At 28.1% G+C, this 6,124-nt stretch overlaps 1 pseudogene; it reads left to right on the forward strand.

Annotated features, from left to right (window-relative positions):
* The window catches only part of LOC145098645 (serine/threonine-protein phosphatase PP2A-5 catalytic subunit-like), a 45,499-nt pseudogene extending 42,335 nt beyond the window's left edge, over positions 1-3,164 (forward strand).
* The last annotated feature ends 2,960 nt before the right edge of the window (positions 3,165-6,124 follow it).

Genomic DNA, 6,124 nt, shown 5'->3' on the forward strand with positions numbered 1-6,124 from the left:
AACCTTAAATACAAGGAAGGTGTTTAAGGAGTGTATCTTGAATATGAGACTTCATTACCATGGAATTGTTTTAAGTAACAAAGTTTAAATGGAGCCTTGAAAAAAGGATATTGCATGTAAGGTTGAACTATAATACATTTAGTAGTAACATGAATTTGAATTTATAAAATGAGCATCATTGGAATAGTGTCTAATCATTCTGTTCACAAAGGAAGGACAATAGAGAGACATAGTATGCATGTTTATAACATGACATGACTGATGTTTAATTCAAGTGTTTAGTTGGTTACTCGAAACATTATATAATGAATAAAGTCTAATTAATATGGTGATTAAATAATAAGAGTTTTATTTATATTCACTAGTTTTGAGACCATAGTTAATTAGGTTATTATTGCGTTTCACTTTGCATGTTTTACTTCAAGAATAAGTTGATTATTTGAAAATCCACAGTGGCTCGTACTTTTGGAAGTAAGTAGCGAATGAAGACTATCATGAATTGAATTGTAGATTGTCTATGGGGATTAGACATAACAATAGTTTGCTGCAATATTCGTGACTACTTGGAAAATGAGGATTTTGAGTATTGGATTAACCAACGTTCAAGAATTACTTCATGGATTTTATCACGAGTAATTTTGAGATGATAATATCTTATATTCTTGAAACATAGATATGTGAGTTTTTGTTTACAAGTCGGTTGTACATTGATAATACATAAACACATCAGTAACTTGATGTTATAAAATGTGTTGTTGTGTGTGATTTGATGAGTGAATAGTACAATCATATAAGTCGAAGTTTATTCATTCCTTTTTCCCTAACGGGAAAAGCGATATCTGTGGACCCCTCGATGATTTGATTTCGACATCTAAAGTGCTTGGTTAAGCTTGGACTAAATTGATGTGTTCAATTAGTAGTCTGATTTCATTCGTCGTAAATCAGAAACCGGGAAAGAAATCTTGGACAATGAGATTGATCATAATCCATGTCTCATGTCTATACAATATATTGTAAAATGGAGGAATATTTGATCACTTATCTTAGCACACGTAACTTACTAGGTTAGAGTTCGACAACAGCTTGGAGAGCTACAATTCTCTAATCAGTGGTTGAAGAATATATTGGAAACTATAGTTATTAGACTTATCCAAGTGGGAGACTATTGGATCAGGTATCTAAGCCCATAACTATAATTGGTATTTGATAGTAGTACAGTCAATCGTTTTGGGTTGCCTTCAAAACTAGCAATTGGATAGATGATTTTGGAGAAAGACATTAATTTATTTTTTCATAATAAATTGAAATAAATAATCTCTTAATATATTAATTTGAAATATTAATATTTAATTAATATTTAATCAGAAATTATTTGGAATTAATTTTAGGATTAAAAGAATTAATTGAAAGTGTAGGGACTGAATTATCATTGTTCAATAGTTGAGCAAGAGGAAAATCTAGAACCATCCATAAAGTGGGGATGATTTCTTGGAGCCTAAGGGTTTCTAGAATAATACTTGGTGGATAAATAGGAAAATGGATAATTACCCGGTTTAAGATAATCTTGGATTTTGGGCTTTTCTAGGGTTTCCTAACTGCACCATAAATAAGGTATAACCTTATGATTTTCGTCTAACCCTCTTTAGCAGATATCTAGCTGGAAATTTGAGCCTCCCTCCTCCTTCTCAATCATTCTTCCTTGCCAGTGTTGGGTATGAACCATTAGAGGCATGACATTTGTGAAGCTTGCTCTCAAGGCTTCAACAATATAAGGATTTGAATTGTTATTACAATATAACAATCAAGGTATGAATCTTCTAACCCTAATTGTGTATTTTGATTATATAATTGAGTTCTAGGGTTTTTCTATTTTGTTGTTCAAGTTGTATGTTCAGTTAGAGAAAATGTAGATCAAATTATTTAGGGTTGCATGTACACATAAGATTTATATCTTTTGCATAATACCCATTAGCGGGCTCTTACCATATAGTGCTGGGTATACATTTGGACAAGATATCACGTCTCAGTTTAATCATATGAATGGATTCTCTCTCATTTCAAGATCCCATCAGCTTTTCATGGAGGGTTTTAATTGGTGCCAGGTTCGTAATTCATACAAATCCTCATATTCATAAACAATGATAAAATGAAACAAGTTTGGATTGTTTTGTAATTTTTATATTCAAGAAAAGAATGTGTTAATTGTGTTCAATGCTCCAAATTACTGTTACAGCTGTGGAAATATAACTGCCATTCTTGAAATAGTAGGACATATAGACCAATTGGGAACTCAAAAAGGTGTTATGTTTCCTACGCATCCCAAAATCACATACATCAATATTCAAATAAACAAGACAATTAAAATGTTAAATGTGACGTCACTCATGGTCACGTGAAAAGGACAATAATATCATTCTAAAATTTTCAACTACATACAACAACACCAAATTAAATTGGAATTTTATTTGTTTGTGTATGCTATCATCCTATTTCTATTTCTTTCTATTACAACATTGTTTTTTCAATGTTTCTATTCTGAAAGCGTGTTTGAAAAATCTACCCAATAATACCATTATACTTTCACTTTTTGTAATCACAAGTCACATATTCTTAATCCAATTGGGGTTAGGGTTCACCTTATTTGTAATCCAAAAAAGTGAATTACATATGAATTACATATGAATCACATGTAAATCACATATAAATTGCATGTTATTTACACAATAAATCACAAGTTATCACATATGAATGACATGTGATTCACATGTAAATCACAAGTGAACCATATATGAATTACATGTGTATCATAGGTAAATCACAAGTGAATCATATATGTATTACATGTGATTCATATGTAAATCACAAAGTGAATTATGAATTACGTCTATATGCACACATGCATTTTGTGTGAGTGTTCTTCGTTAATTTTTTTTTAATTTTTATTGTGAATTTTACATTTGAATTTTAAAAGATACAATCGCATGTGAATATCACATTATATAATCACATATGAATATTACATAATATATACATATGCATTTTTGTGAGTGTTTTTGCATTAAACAATTTTTTTTTTAAATTTTCTTGTAGATTTAAATAAAGAGTTTGTGGAGAATATTAAAGAGGTGGAAATTGATGAATTAAAGAAAATATGGAAGTCTTGACATGAAGATATGAAAACTCTTTATAATGTCGTAGCATTTTTTTGTTTTTTATATTTTATTTTGTATCGAATAAAATACTTGTAATTTTTGGTATATAGATTAGTAAACAAAAAATAATGTTTTTTTTAATAATCTAGTTATGGTTATTATAGTATAAGAAATATTCATATGCACTTGAAAAATTATGCGTATATATACCTAAAACGCTGATTTAAAAAAAATCATTTTTTTTAAATTCATGTTTTCTAAAAAAAATTAAAAAATCTGAATTTTTTAAAAAATAAAAAATTATTATTTTTTATAAAAAAAATACAAAAATTTGATTTAACATGCTAATTTTTAGATATTTTTTATAATATTTCCAATAACACAAAAAATTAAACATTAAATAACATTGGTAAGATGATGATAATGTCCTTAATGAGTTAATACTAATCTAGCGTTCCATCTTAAGTTTTCGGGTTCTCGAAAAACTATGAGTTCTTAACGGATCTCACCCATATATATATATATATATATATATATATATATATATATATATATATATATATATATATATATATATATATATATATATATATATATATATATAACATTTATTAATATTATTGTTTCGATTTGATTTATAATGCTTTGGTTTTAGATGAAAAACAATAACCGAATCATATGTCCTTGAACAATCAAAATTAGAAACTACACCACCTCTTTTTATATTGATTCGGTTAAAATGATTTAATTATGTTTGTTAATTTGGTTTAGCTTTGATTTTTCGGTTAATATACGATATTAACCTACCCCTACTAAAACAAATGATACTAACGAACGAAACTACTATTTTGTCCTTGTGATAAAGAGACCATGAGTTTTGCTATTTTGGCGTGTTTCAAATTGCGTTCATAGACAAATTATTAATTTACCGTCACCATTAAAATGAATGTATGGTGGCTTCAAGATATTTCAACGTACACTAACATACGAAAATGACTATTTTACTCTACAAATTAGATTAATGTATGTGCGTATGTCACCTTGATAGCGAACAATGATCATGGGAAAAATGAGAGGTAGGGGACCTAGTTGAAATCCAGAGTATGTGGTACACTCATATGGTTTAGGCATAAAGGAACCACACACACTTGTGAACTCAATCAAACAATGGTGTCACTTTCTTGAAAAAGGCTACCCTATTCCCACCTACTACTATTCTTTCATCTCTATTTCAATTTAAGAAATTTATCAACAACCCCACGCAAATATTCCATAACAATTAATATTTAAAGAAGAGTATCTTTTTTAGTGAATAAGAAATGTAAAACGGGCTTCTAATTCCAAATCTAGGATTAAGTGACCAAATTAGTAAGATTGATTGTAATCCATGAGATTTGTTTGTTTTAAAGATTTCGTAAGTATAATTTGAAGACGGACGTATGTGTGTTGAAAAACTCTACTCTACTACTATTATGGATAACTCACTACTATTATGGATAACTCACTGGTTTTAATTAACAATAGTAATTATTTTTTCATTAAGTTCAAAAAAAGTCAGGTAGGATGTAAGATGTACGATTGTTTCCCGTCATTTATGATATTTCTAACACCTTATTATTGTGACTATCGACATTTATAATGAATCATTCTCATTATACATATGCTAAATAAACTAATTTGGGCATTCCGTACCACTAACCATAAATATAATGAGTACCATGTCGCCTCATCACCATATAGAATCACATTAGATTGGTATACTCACTATTAGTATGTTATCATCTATGGTTTAGGCTCAATGTCCTTATGTTTAGGTCTGGCCAACGACCTCTTTCACTACTAGAAAAAAATTGTTCCTACAAAATTCTTCTAGTAATTTTTTTCCTCGGAAGTTCCTATGCATTCTCGAGGGGTTTCATAGAAATCATGTAAAATAGTTTTCCTCGAAAATTACTACACATTTTGTAGGGCATTCCTAGAAAAGTTGAAAATTTGACAGGTCATCGTAAATTTGTCGGAAGTTCCTATGCATTTATGAGGAAAACATATATTTTAGGCATTTCCTCACAAATTCCTAGCAAATGTTAGCTTTGATTAATTTTTTTTTTTTTGTGTTTAATAAAAAAAATTACATCCACCACCATTCAAAATCGGGTTCAACCTGTTATTATTTCTATCCATATAATTATATAGATTAGCTACTTAGACCATCCATTTCAGTCTTTCAAATGGTCTTGCAAATAGGTTATATGTTACCATGTAGGCTTTAGTCTTGCAAGTTTAGAAAGGCTTGCAATGCAGGACCCATTTTTTTTATTATATATTCTCATTATTTATAATATGTATAGAGACAAACATATATTTTAAAATAAATAAAATAGTTTTTTATTTTTTAGTGGGGACCAATTTAAAAAATATATCAATATTATATTAATGTGGATTAAGTTATAAATCTGATGCGTCAAGTTTTGCAAATACCACCGATGTGGATGCTCTTATCCTTAAAAATGCATAAATACATTTTATATATATATATATATATATATATATATATATATATATATATATATATATATATATATATATATATATATATATATAACGACTCATTAGTCAAAAACACTATTTTATTAATCTCTATACATAAGTGGATGTATATGTGTATACAAAAAAACATATAATTATACAATAATAAACATACACATACATATAGATATAATTTGAATGAGAGAAACATATGTTGAGCAATTAGTTTCGATGGTGCATACATTATACATACATGTGTATATAACATATAATAAGTTGGTGAAATTAATGTAATTAATGTATAATTAAATTGTATAAAATATTGACTGAAAAAAGACGATGTTTGAACCTTGAAAAAGAAAAAAAAATTGTTTGTTCAAAATCCCTACGAAATATGTAGGAATTTCTGAGGGATTTCCTAGAGATTTTTTTCTTCGTTTTTCGGG

This window comes from Lactuca serriola, chromosome 4, assembly GCF_051521515.1.
Source record: "Lactuca serriola cultivar US96UC23 chromosome 4, Lser_US96UC23_V15, whole genome shotgun sequence".
In the NCBI taxonomy this organism is placed as follows: domain Eukaryota; kingdom Viridiplantae; phylum Streptophyta; class Magnoliopsida; order Asterales; family Asteraceae; genus Lactuca; species Lactuca serriola.